We start from the raw sequence: 14,572 nt of genomic DNA on the forward strand, positions 1-14,572 counted from the left end.
AAATTAAAAAACCTTAAAAAATAAAAACCAATTAAAAGTTCTTTATATATATAAATGCATAATATTTTATAAAAATACATACAAAATTATAAATAAATGAATTCTCATTTTTCTCTATTTTCTGACATGAAATTTATTTATTAAAATAATGCTTTTATAAACAAAATGTTTGAAAAAAAACCATAAACAAGACTTAAACTAGATTCAAAATTGTCCTTTTTTTTATTTTATCAAGTTAGGGAGTAATAGTGCAAAGATTGAGTGATCAGAGTGTAAACTTGTAAACTTACTAATAGTTGAGTGACCAATTTATAACTTTTTAAAATTCAGCGACCAAATTGTAAACTTGCTAATAGTTGAGCAACCAAAATTTAAATTTATCAGTCCAACATCTAAAGTTAGTTAAGAACTTAACGGCACAATGACCATTATAACTTTTCAAATAGTTCAGTAAACAATTTGTAACCTGCTAAAATTGAGTGACCAAAATATTAACTTACTAATAGTTGAATGACCTTTAGGTGTACTTTGTCCATCAAATTATAATAAGTAAAAGTACTGCAAAGGCCTCTATACTAAGCCTTGCATTTTGCCCCCTCTATTAAAAAAATAGACAAATTAATCTCTATACATTAAGTCAAAGAGCAAACTGACATTCTTATTAAAAGTTCCATCCATTTCTACTATTAAAGTGTTTAACCGTACAAATGAATGAAAATTTTTATAGAAATGACTAATTTGCTCTTTGATCTAATTTACTGGAATTAATTTATCCATTTTTAGTAGAAAAGGTAATTGTAATTTTGCTCTTAATACAAGGGTCTCCAATGGAATTTTACCAATAATAATCTAATTAATTAATTATCTTTTAATAAAAGCAATAAAAAAACCATTAATTCAAAATCAAATACATGCCCATGGGCATGGCAGCCCCACTCAACCCAACTGCCCATTGATTATTGCCAGCTTTTCCTTTCAATTCCTTTCATTATGATAAGTCACAGCCAGGGATTTAAATAACGGTCCGTTACCGAAATAGAGGCCGTTATATAGCGGTAGCGGCGTCGTCCGAAACTGCAATTGCTGAAAATAGCGGTGAGAAGCGGAGTCACACCGATAGCGGTGGATCACGGCCGCAATTTAACGGGTAACGGCCAATTGCGGCAATAATGGGCCGCTATTCCCGTTATTTCCCGTTAACAGCAAATTAAAAAAAAATCATCTCCTCTTAACAAAAATCAACAGAAACACTGAAACACAGTTCAATCAAAAAATGAAAAAGAACAAAGAACAAAGAAGATAACGGGAAAAAGAACAAAAAACAAAAAAGAGGAGGTATGCCTGGAAATGGAGCTCCCTGAGGGCCTGAGTACGCTGAAGAACAAAGAAGATACGATTAGCTATGTGAACCAGACTAGAAAGAACCAGGAGAGGAAGAACGGAAAGAAGAAAGCTTCAAAACAATAAGAAAATGGAACGGTTCGGAAGGAAAAGTTTTGAAAAAGGAAATGGTCAAATTGAAAATGAAATGACGGGATTATGGGAAGAAGAGAGGGCAGGGCAAGGAATCGGTGCCTTTTTTTAGGATTATATCTAGATTTTTTTACTTTAAAAATATTTAGATTTTTTTACTTTGGGCCCATCTGCTGTGGCCCTTTTTTAGAATTTTTGTAATTTTGTTCTATTAATAAAAGCCCAATATAATGTTATTAAAAAAAAGAAAAATGAAGTCCAAATAAACAGCAAAAAGCAATCAAAGTCCAAATATTTAAAACTCTAAAAATCATAAAAAATGATTTTTTATAATTATAATTATAATTGTTATGTTTTATAATAAGTTGTGCAAATTTTAAAAAAATTCACGACCACGATATCCGCAATAACCGCAATAGCGTCCGTTATGTCCGCGACCGCGACAAACGCAACGCGACCGAAAACGCGACCGCGACCGTAATTTAAATCCCTGGTCACAGCTTTACCGTCAATGGCTCCATTGCTTCATATTGGTTTTGCCTTTTTGCCATTGTTAAGTAAGTAAAAGAAAACATAAATAAAAAGCCTTTTACTTAAACACTTCAGTCTTTGAGCAATTTACAACCTTTGATTCAGTGTTTGAATTAAGCTTGGTCCAAACAACAAGTGAAGAAGAAGATGGTTGTGAACAAGAACAGGAAGTTTGTAAGATTAAGACAAGAGTTTTCAGTTGTTGTTGTAGCGCTGCTGCTGTTTTTCTTATGTCAAAGTTCTGGTTGCTGGTCCTTGAATGAAGAAGGTAACTGTTCTTCTTCTTCTTCTTTTTTGCCTTTTTAAGCTTTGGGTTTTGTTTGTTTCTTGCGAAAATATGTTTCTTGAATGAATGCAGGGTTGGCTTTGTTGGGATTAAGAGAGAAAGTGGTGAATGATCCATTTGGTGCTTTATCTGGTTGGAAGAAAGTAGATGGAAAATTTGACCATTGTTCCTGGTTTGGTATCTAATGCTCTAATGGCAAAGTTATTGTCGTGTAAGTTTTTTTTTCCCTTTTCTGTTTGGTTACCAAGAAAAGGAAGGAAAAATTTTTATTTATGGGATTAAAAAAAATGCAGGAACTTGAAAGATTTTTGTCTTGAAGGAACATTGGGACCTGAGCTTGGAAATCTAGCTCATATTAAGTCTATGTAAGTGCCTATAAGGTAAAAATACCATGAAGGTCCCTCCACTAAAAGAAATAGGCAAATTAGTCCCTCTACACATTAGATTAAAGAGCAAACTAGTTCTTTCAGTTTAAAAATTCATTCATTTCTAGTGTTAAAAACTGGCATGGCTGATAGAATAACCAAATAGTGGCATGTGGTTTACTAGGGGCCAGTTTTTAATAATAGAAATGGTAAAAGTTTTAATTGAAGGACCAATTTATGTTTAATCTAATGTATAGGGACTAATTTGTCTATTTTTTGTGTTGAGGGGGCGAAATGTAATCTAGCTCCTAGTATAAGGACCTCCATGATACTTTTACCGTGCCTATAATCAAAACCTAGGTCCTTACTTTCTTCAAATTCATCTCTTTTGATGCCATTTTTTTCCCTAGAAATTTAAGGAACAACTCTTTTACTGGGAAAATCCCTGAAGAAATTGGTCAATTGAAGGAATTGGAGGTGTTGGACTTGAGATGTAATAACTTCAGTGGATTAATTCCCCCTCAACTTGGTACCAGTTTGTCACGAACAATACTGTAAGTGTATAGTGTCGAATAATTCGATTTTTCTAAGCAAGACTCTGTTTTAAGAACTCATTTTCTGCATAATTTTGCAGGTTACTGGACAATAATGAGCTTCTGAATCAACCTTCTGAGGCGGCTAAATCGTCTTGCAAGCAAAGATTCAATACATGGTATGCCTGCTTATTTGAGAATCAAGCTTAGTTGCATCATGTTGTTCATTGTTCGTGTCGTGTTCAACTCGTGTTCTCTGTGTTGCATCATCTTGTCTTGCAAGCAAAAATTTGACTCATGCACTCGTGTCGTGTTGGATGCAATTGTTGTGAAAAGTTTCTTTCTAGTATAATTTGTCATGGGAAGTTTCTTTGTTGTTGTGTGTTGTTATTGTTTAGTTGCATCATATTGTTCATGTTATGTTTGTGTCACGTTAACTTATGTACCCTGTGTTGCATCATCTTGTCTCGCAAGGCCGTGCTCGTTTTGGATGCAATTGTCATGGGAAGTTGCTTTGTTGTTATTGTCTAGTTGCATCATATTGTTCATTTTTCGTGTTACGCTAGGAACCTAAGCCAACCTGAAGATGCAGCTCAAAGGAGACTACTGGAGGAGAAAAGGTCTACAACTCCTTCAAAGCCGCAAAAACTACCCCATTTATTCGGTCCTGCAGTTGCTAGGCATGCTCCGGAAAATCCACAGTCCCCTATTCCATCACCTCAACCAGGACACGAAGCACGACCTAATGTTTCTACTCCGTCCCCTTCATCGAAAAACAAAGTACGACCCAATGCTTCTATTCTGTCCCCTTCTCCATCAAAACACAAAGTACAATCCAATGCTTCTACTGCTTCTACTTCACGTCCTCGTTCGAGTTCACATAGTCAACCTGCAATACTAGCCGGAGCCATAGGGGTACTATATGTCTTCTAATATTAATAGCCATTACCTATATCTTTAATACGTATAAAGTATCCACCGTGAAGCCATGGAGAACGGGGTTAAGCGGACAACTTCAAAAAGCATTTGTGACCGGTAATTATTCTTCTTGTTTTCTATTGCGAAACTAAACGTCCTCAACTGAACTTCAAAACATTCTAATTGATTTAGGTGTACCAAAGCTGAAAAGATCGGAGCTGGAAGCAGCCTGTGAGGATTTCAGCAATGTAATTGATTCATCAACGATCGGTACCGTTTACAAAGGGACATTGTCTAATGGGGTTGAAATAGCAGTGGTCTCTTTCCCGGTGAAATCCGCGAAAGATTGGTCAAAGAACTTAGAAACACAATTCCGGAACAAGGTAAGATACACTCACTTGGTGTGTTCTTTGTGGTTCGGTTTTTAACTATGTTCTTTGGTTTAATGGTTTTAGATCGAGACATTATCGAAAGTGAACCACAAAAACTTTGTCAACCTTCTCGGATACTGCGAGGAAACCGAGCCGTTTACTAGGATGATGGTTTTCGAGTACGCTCCTAATGGTACTCTCTTTGAGCATTTACACAGTAAGTACATTAGCTATCCTTTTTCCATTTTCGTCCCGATAGCTTCCTATATGTTAATCCATGCATATGTTTTCGAGTAAACTTGTCAACTGGGTAAGTTGGATTGGTTTCGGATCATATCTAAAGTGAGTTACTTTGAGTTTTAAAATTTGACATAATTACAAATTTAGCCCCTGATGTCTATCTTTTTATGTCATTTTTACCTATTTTTTCATCATTTTGACTTTCAACTTTTAAATTTTAATCAAAATGCTGTTTTTCGCACAAAAATTTTAATGACGATAACATGGCTGCCTGCGTGGTAGTTTACGTCGGAAATTTTATCTTTTAAAAAAATAATTATGAAGTACATGTGAATTGTCATGTGATATCTCACATTAGTATCGTTAAAAATTTTACAGTTCTGCCAGCTTTCCTGAAAAAAAAAATTACTAAAATTTAAAATTTTGAGTGCCCAAGTGAAAAAAAGAAAAGAAATTAGTGCCAAAGTTACAAAAAGTGTAAATCTTATGAGTTAAATTTGTCATGCCTAAAATTTGTGCCATTCCGATTAGGGTCAATTTTGGATTTGAGTTATTTCAGGTTTGGGTGTTTTTGATTCGAGTTTTTCAAGTCAGACCATTTGGGGTTCAAGTCACAAGTTCGGGTCATTTCAGCTTATTTGTTCAGACCATTTTGGGTTTGGGTCACTTCTAAATCGAGTCATTCAATTCAGGTTCAAGTTATATGAGTTCGGGTTATTGAGTATTTATGACATATCATGTTGGGTCGAGTTTAGAGTCCAGGTCATAAGGATTTGAGGCTCAAGTTTTCAGGCCAGTTCATTACAAGTTTGCATCATTTGAAGTTCTAGTCAATTCACGTTGGGTCATTTTGGATTTGGTGTTTGGTCATTTTTAGTTTGGATCACTTTAGATTCGAGTCAAATTGAGTTCGAGTCAAACAAGTTAAGATCGTTAATCTTTTATGATTAAATCGAGTTAAATCGAATTTGAATGTTAATGAAATGCATCTTCTCTCAATTGACATTGCAGTTAAAGAGTCCGAGCACTTAGACTGGTCCATGAGGCTTAGAATCATAATGGGGATAGCTTACTGCCTTGACCACATGCACCACCTCAACCCGCCCATACCCCACAGAAACCTCTCGTCCTCGGCCATCAACTTAACCGAAGATTACGCAGCCAAAATCTCGGACCCATCTTTCACCGCCGAGGTACCTGCAACTCTACAAAGCAAAGTTTATGCGTTTGGGGTATTACTATTCGAAACAATCACCGGTAGAATACCGTACACGGTTGACAATGACTCAATTGATGACCGGTCATCACACTATTTGTCAAAAGACCAACCCTTGTAAAGATGGTAGATCCTATTCTGAAATCCTTCGACACGAAGCAAGTTGAATCCATTGGGAGGTCGTAAATGCTTGTGTCGACCCCGAGCCCAAACGGAGACCAAACATGATTGAAGTTAGTGCAAGGTTGAGGGAGATTATTGGAATTTCACCTGATGGTGCAGTCCCTAAACTTTCTCCTCTTTGGTGGGCTGAGCTTGAGATTATGTCTAATGAATTTTGATGATATATATATGTAGGCGAGCTATGGTTTGTATTTATTTATAGGGTTAATGGAAACTCTGATGTATATACTTTGAGATAGGGTGGAAAATTTGGGAAATCTTCGTTTTTATTATGTATCTTTTATGTTCGTTTTACGAAACATAAAGATTAATATTTTCGGAGTTTATGGTTGGTTATCATAACAATGTTATCTCACGATTTGAATTTGAATTTTTCATTGAAAGTGTAATGTGTTTTATCATTACACTTAATGTTGCATTCTTTCTCGGATTGTAAATGAATAGATTATTGTAGAAAAAATTATGGTTAAACTTCTTGGTTGGTTTAAACTCACGAACTGGTCTGACCAAAGTTACTTATAATAGTAGATTTGTTTTGTAGCTATTAAAATAATTTATACCTATTGATTATCGATTATAAATTATCACAATTGAATTAATCGACAATCGAGTTCTAATAAGTTAATTAAATTGATAACTTAAACCCAATCCAATTTAGTTGATCTTGATAATCGATTATAAGTTAATTAAATTGATCGAGTTCTAATCTTTTACTGGTTCAATCAATTTTACACTAATTCAATCCTTTTTTGTCAACTAATTTTTAATTCAACCAATTCAATTGATCAATCCGATCCGATTCTTACAACCATCCATCATATCCAATTTTTTTTATTCCACGTTCATTGTTAATACAAAAGTGGCCTTCACGTAAATGAATATACAATAAAAACGTTGACCATGTTTAATACTTATTAGCTTGCACGTATATCATTACATTCAAACGCAACTCAAACTATATATATATATATAATTACATCAACTATTATTTCAACTCACAATCCTTATTATCTCAAAAATTTCCCCTTTCAAGCTCCAAAACTTATATCCATGGCTGCCATTCACTTATCATTTCTCATCTTACTTCTCCCGTTAGCTTTTCCCTCCGCATTTGCCTACGAAGCCAACCCACAACCGAAAAAAACCCAAGTAGTCATCGAAGGAATGGTGTATTGCCAAAGCTGTGACAACTACGGGTCATGGTCCTTATCGAAAGCCAAACCGATCGCGTCGGCTAAAGTTAGTGTCATTTGCAAGAACCAAAGGGGACAAGTAAGTTACTACAAGGCCTCTGAAACGGACGGAAACGGTTACTTCTTTGCCGAGCTCCAAGGGTTGAAATGAGTCACTTATTATTGGAGCACCCTCTTCAATCTTGTGTTGTTAAGCTTGTCGAGTCGCCGCTCGAGGGATGTAATGTCCTATCGAACATTAACTATGGATTATATGGCTCGCCATTACGGTACGAAAAGAAGAGGTTTATAGGAAGGATTACGACGTCGTGATCTATGCTGCTGGTCCGTTGGCTTTCCGTCCGGCTCATTGCGATGCACCTAATCACTATTAATTCCACTATTTAATTTAAGTTGAAGACCCCAAATGAAATCAAGTTTTTCATTTTGATTATTGTTTTTGGTACGTTGTGTGTTCACTTTATGTTGGTACGTTCTATTTTTTGAATAAATTATTAAATTGTAACTCTTCTGCAGTGCAGCTTTCTTGTTTCAGTGGTAACAAATTTTTTAAATGAAATCAATGTATGTTTCGGTTCATAGATGTTAATTTTTTTCAAGGTTTGTGGTTGTTTTTCTCAATAGTTTCATCTCTATTGTTTAAACTCGAGTTCACCCTTAAAAATGCTATGTACATTACCATTGCACTCAACACTTATAAGTAAAATTATTGTATTTTTTATATCAATTAAGATGCCATAATATTAGTGTTTAAGATATCTTAGTGTTTTTTTTTGAAAGTTTCACTATTATAAATACAATACATTAATAAGTATAATACAAATACAAATATATGTCTAGTCAATTGTAATGTAGAATTAAACCAATAAAAAGCACAACGGGAAAAGAACCAAACCAAATACACATATGACATGTGCGTACATGATGGGATGAGACCCATCCATTGCAATTATGCATGGTGAAACTCGAATCTAAATACTCAAGAACTTAGGGTCTTCACCTTAACCAATAAGTTAAGACCTTTTTGGTAGGTCGAGGTTATTTATGGTTACTTGTTCAAATCATTTCAAAATTAGTCATTCCAATTTCAAATCATTTATGATTCAAATGGATGAGTTTAAATTATTGATTTTTATTGTTCAATCTAGTTGGATCAAATTTGGGTTCAAATTGATTGCATCATATTTTTAAGTTTGAATCAAAATTGACAAGTCTAATAGGAGACAAGTTACTCCCTTTATTTATAGTTTCCTAATCAAATTAGTCCTTTTACTATTAAATAGATCAATTTAGTATCCGTACTATTAAAAAAATTAAAAAAGACTAAATGAAATAGAGTTAACATTTATTGTTTAAAAAAGTATCATTTACTGTTCAATAGAGTTAATATTTTTAAAATGGTTCTATATATAAAATCAACTTTTGTTTGGAATTGAACAATTAAAAAACCAATAAAATTCAAGGCATTGTTATAAAAAATACCATTGATTCTTTTTAATAGTATAGAGACTAAATTAATACATTGAAGGGCTAATTTGATCTAATCTTTATAATATAGGGACCTCCTATGAAGTTTAACATTTCTTTAGGTGATGCTGATTTTTATTATATAATATTAGTTTGGAATTATTGTCATAAATATGATGCCTTTGATGTTAAAATATGAATATAATTTAATTATAAACTATTATTATTCTATATATAAATGTTTATAATAATCATTATTATTCAGCATAAGTTTCATACAAATTGTATTATTTATTTATTTATTTATGCTACTAAGACATTTATTTATTTATTGTTTTTTGCCAATAATTACGATCAGTAGGAAGTCCTTTTCATTAGTCAAAGCATTTTATAAACATGTTCATATATTTATATATAAAATTAATTTAAAATTTGACATACATAAATGGCATAAACTATCCCATTACAAGAGATAGAGACACCTACATTTTTTCTTAAGAAATTACATACTGAATATATCAATTAAAAAGTAAATACCTTTTTTAAATTTTGGTTGCAATTGACTGAAGCGTGTAGGGGAAAAACGTTCAGGGAGATGATAAAGTAATTACCTTTTTAGATTGGCTGAAAAAAGTGCACTGCATGAGAGTATGACGACACCTAATTAAATTTTGGTTTATTTGTATGTTAGGTCTGTCTCTTTTGAAATTAAATTTAAATAGCACTTAAAAGATATAAGAATAAAAAAAAAACTCTTCTCATTTAGAAAAAAAAACTTTAAAAATATATAAATCTGTATTTAAATTACCCAATATGTCCCTCAAAAAATTTCCTCAAGTTTATATAAATTTAAACACTTTTGGTTCATTCCCTAACATATTTGAATTTATGTAAACTGAGGAAATTTTTGAGAGATATATTGGGTAATTTAAATAAGAATTTTATATAGTTTTTAAGTTTATTGTTTTAAAAAAATAAAAAAAAATGAGAAAGGTTTATTTTTGTTATCTTATATCTTTTAAGAGCTATTCAAATTTAATTTCAAGAAAAGACAGACCTAACATGCAAATAGACCAAAAGTTTAATTAAGTGTTGTTATACTCTCATGCGACTCTCTTTTTTCAAGTCAATCTAAAAAGGATAATTACTTCATCAAGTCCCTGAATGTTTTACCGTTGTACGCTTCAGTCTGGTACTGCCAATTTGTTACGCGGCGCCAAGAAACTTTTTTTGGGGGGGGATTTTAAAGTGGTGCCGCCTGGGAAAGTGGCGGCACTCAACTCTACTGTATAAATCAGGTCATTAATTCCTATAATTAATTTTAAAATTTGATCATTTCATAATTTTTTAAACTTATAAGGTTAGATTCTTAAAAAAACCCCAAATATATGAATATATCAAAATTTATATTAGTAAAATTATTAACTAAAGCACCTAAAACATGATATGATGCAAATAAAAAATAAATAAAAAATGCTACATAATGCGAGTTTTTAAAATATTAAAGTATGTGTAAATATAAATATAAAATAGGTTAAATCTTGTTATTAGTTTCTATATTTGTAAAAATTGTGAATTTAATCTTTATATTTTTATTTGATCAATTTTAGTTCTTGCACTTTTTAAAATTTGAAATTTCAATCCTCTTCACACAATAATTGTTAAATTCATTAAGTTAAATTATGTCATTTTCCAAAATTTGATTGCTAAACATATTTTCATATGTGTAATGCCATGCCAGCTTCTTATTTTCACATATTACTCACTAAAAATCCAGTTAATTGATTAATGATTATTATTTGCTTCCAGATTGAAATTTCAAAATTCGAAAAATATATAGACTTAGAATGATTCAATAGGAGAGAATATGTACAAAATCTACAATCGTACATATAATAGAGAACTAGTAATTGAATTTAATTGAACGAATTTAACCAAGGGGAAGGCAGAAATTTTTTAGGGGGGGAAAGATTAAGTTATATATTTGTAGGAGTTAAAATGCAATTTTATCCTTGTATTTGCTTATATCTTTATGGTTTTCAAAAGGACTAAATTGAAATTCTAATATTTTGGGTGGCCAAACTATAATTTTATCATATATTAACTTAAAATTTTTAAAATTTTGGTGGTCTAAAGCATTAATTTTCCATTTTATGGGGGCTAGGGCTCTTGCTTGCCCCCTCCTCCCTTTACCCCTAGATTTAACTGCTACTATTTTGATCAAGATTAAAAGTTCAAATTCTGAAAAGTAAAAAAACTAAAATTGACTAATTCAAAAAATATAAATTAAATCTACAACTTTCGCAAAATATTCCAATAATAGAAAACATACCTTACACATGATAGAAAAACACATAAAAAAACTTGTTTATATTCTCAACTCGAAATTATAAAATTATTAAACTAAAAGACAGATATCCTTTTTTTTCTTTTCCTATTACATCCTCCATGGATGCCGATGGTAGATCCGCATTAATAGGTTCACGTATACTCATGCACGTTAAAAAAATCACGTAAATAATTATAATATTTTATTATAAAATATATAAGAAAAAACAAAGGTATCATATCATAATTCATAAACCATGGTTGACTTCACAAGTTGGGAAATTGAAGCAGAATCTGTCAGAAAAAAAAAAAGCCAGACCTGTCTATATTAATTTTCACAAGCTAAGCTAAAACCAAACCAGCTAGCTTTGCCCTCTCCTGTGATTGTTCAAAATCATGTTTATAGTTATGTAAAAGCGTCACGCATTACATATTATTTTTTAATCTCTTCCTATTGTTAAAATTTATAATTATGATTAATGAATAATCATATAGTGACGCGCATGACGTGTCATGTATACCTCATATTAACGTATATAGATAACTTTTTAATAGTAGAAATAGATAAAATTTCTAACAAAAGAACTATTTTACTTTTTTTTATTAGTAAAAGAGCTAAAATATTGTCAATAAAATTTGGCTCATTAACAAAGTTGAAGTCGCACGAGCTTTGAGGTTTTAGATTAGAGTCTCATCTTATGTAAATGCGTGGATTCATTATCAAATTTATTATGAATTATTAGTTTGCAGGTTTAAATTGAGCTAATTATTTAACTCAGTGTTTATAATAGTCGATTTTGTTGGAATTATTATGACTTAAAAACACAATCATTATTTTGTTTAGATTTTTTTTAGAGTTAATATACTATTAGGTCTGTGAGTTGGCCTTCAATGTTCAATTGATGCCTGAGTTTCTTTTTGTCCCAACTTTAAGTTTAACTTCAATTTTTATTTTGGTACAAGAGTTTGTTCTTTGTCCCAATTAAGCACTTGAGCTTGATTTTGATGTTCAATTTTATACCTAAGCATTTTTTTCTTCTAATTAAGTACCTATGTTTTTTACTAGAACACACGTGTGAAACATTCATTACATTGCATGATGTTATTTGATTTGGGTATCAAATTAAACATTATAGCCAAACTCGAATACCAAATTAAAATAAAAAAAGATTCAAGGACCAAACAATAGAATAACACTTTTTTACGCCAAAAATGGGCGAGCTGATAGGGATGGTCAATTTAAAATTTAATTCCCCAAAGCTTAGGGTAAATAATTTCCACCAGTCAATGCGTAACAGATTGCGTTTGTTCCCCCAAGTGGCCAAACATAATACTACTAGTAATGGGTTAATTTTACCAAATGTCCTTAAAACTATTGCTTAGAGTCTACTTTGGTCTCTAAACTTCAAATACTTTAATTGAGTCCCCAAAGTATTAGTATTATATTAATCAAGTCCTTCCATCACCATATCTGTCAATTCAAACATTAAATGTTACCTCGAATATGATGTGGAGCATATTTAAAATATGTAGATCAAATTGTAAACAAATGTGTATAAATAACTTGGATCTTACGTATTTAAAAAAAACAATGTCTAAAATTTAGGAGGTACACGTATATTTACAATTTGATCCATATGTTTTAAATATGTTTTATGTTAGATTTGAATTGACAGTTAATGCTCGAACTAATGGATGGATTGGCAGAATGACATGGTTAATAGTTGATATGAAACTGATATTTGAGCCATAATTCGAGTAACTTTACTGCAATTGATCATACTATTAAATAGAAAACTTATTTATATGAAGCATATTAGACAAAACATTACTCAAAATACTTCCGCTTTGATTTTGAATTAGTCTTCAAAGTATCAGTATTATATTAATCATGTTATTCCTTCAGCCCAGCCATCAATTTAGATGTTAAATTCAATTTTAAATTTGATTTGGAGCAAATTTAAAATACGTAAATCAAATTGTAAAAAAAAAAGCTATCCAAATCTACATCCATTATTCAAATATATGCATTGCTGATTTGGATGATGAATATTCGAGGTATCTATCCACATCCACTTCGAATCCTCAACATATAATAATTTTAAAATCTGAATTAAGAAAAATTTAATATTCGCAAAATATTCGAATCCGCAATTCAAATTATCATCTTCACACCTCAAACAACAACTTATTGGTATATGTTGGCATTTTCTTTAGGATTTGATGGCAACATTCATCTCCCCACCAAGACCAACCAATAATTGTAATAATATCAATGGTTTCCTCAGGAGAAAACATATGTTGGAAGGCTGTGATTTCTCCCCCAAGATGCCCGTGCAATCTAAGACCAACTTTGCTTTAACTTGGAGCAGTTAAGGAGTTGAAACCTTGTTGTTTTTGTTTCCACTTTTGTAGTTAATATGCTATGATCATGCAAGAAAAAAGTATTTGTCTTAATATGCATGGGAGAAATTAATTAAAAGAGACAACACACGAGGGTGGAATTGGAATATTATAAAGTTTTCATGATCGTGTAGAAAAGTTTTATCGTTAATGTTCACCTAAACACACAGCTCTTTTTTTTTGTCAAAAAGTTTATATATCTTTTAATCATATCATGTGAATAAACAACAGCTATATATATAGGTTGTATCTATCATGAAATCAATATACGATTGCATTACTTTTTCTATGAGAAAGTTATCCTTTCAAGATTGGTTTGTGACTGTTCTTCCGACGATATTATCTTCGGGGTTCTAACATGAATTTCTCTAATTGGAAGTACGTGTGTTACCATTGCATCTAATAATTGTTGGACATTACTTTTTTTAAGTTATAACAATTTAATATGATCAATTTTGTTCTTATAATTATTTATTTCATAACTCAAATCACAATCTAATTATATATCGAGATAAAAGAGAAATAGGGATGATAACGGAGTAGGTATGATAGGTTGTGATTTTCATTTGCTCTTATTGATTTTTTTATGTTTCCGACCTTGATCTCTCTCCAAATACAATTTGGTTTAAAATTTACGCATTCGACCAATTTCAAATAAAATACATAATAGAAAATACACTAAATATCTAATTAAAATATAAAAAAAGTAATTTACGCATCCGTAACGTTACTCTCGAACCTAATTTTCAAACAAAAAATTACACATCTAAAAAATTAAATTGAAATCCGATAATTCGAATTATTTTACCATCCCTAAAAGAATTTCATATATGAACAATTTGACAATATTGCCTTTGATTAATTATAGTCTCCTTTTACAACCTGTCTTAGACCAATGCATTGTTTACTTGTTCTAAGTTAGTTTATAGGTTTTAACATTTAAAGGGCATTAATAAGTCATCCATGGCATGGTCAAGAGGGCATGGTGCATAGGCCAAAGTTGACCCTTTTTGTAGCTGTAACCCTCTAAGTAGCAAGTGTGAAATTAAGGAAGAAATTAAACCC

General features: G+C 31.5%; 2 pseudogenes; both read left to right on the top strand.

The window, feature by feature from the left end:
* The first annotated feature begins 1,995 nt into the window (after positions 1-1,995).
* Positions 1,996-6,491, top strand: LOC121207895 (inactive receptor-like serine/threonine-protein kinase At2g40270; annotated as a pseudogene).
* Positions 6,492-7,122: 631 nt separating this feature from the next.
* On the top strand, positions 7,123-7,886 carry LOC121207896 (non-classical arabinogalactan protein 30-like; annotated as a pseudogene).
* The last annotated feature ends 6,686 nt before the right edge of the window (positions 7,887-14,572 follow it).

Source organism: Gossypium hirsutum, chromosome A10 (assembly GCF_007990345.1).
Source record: "Gossypium hirsutum isolate 1008001.06 chromosome A10, Gossypium_hirsutum_v2.1, whole genome shotgun sequence".
Taxonomy (NCBI): Eukaryota; Viridiplantae; Streptophyta; class Magnoliopsida; order Malvales; family Malvaceae; genus Gossypium; species Gossypium hirsutum.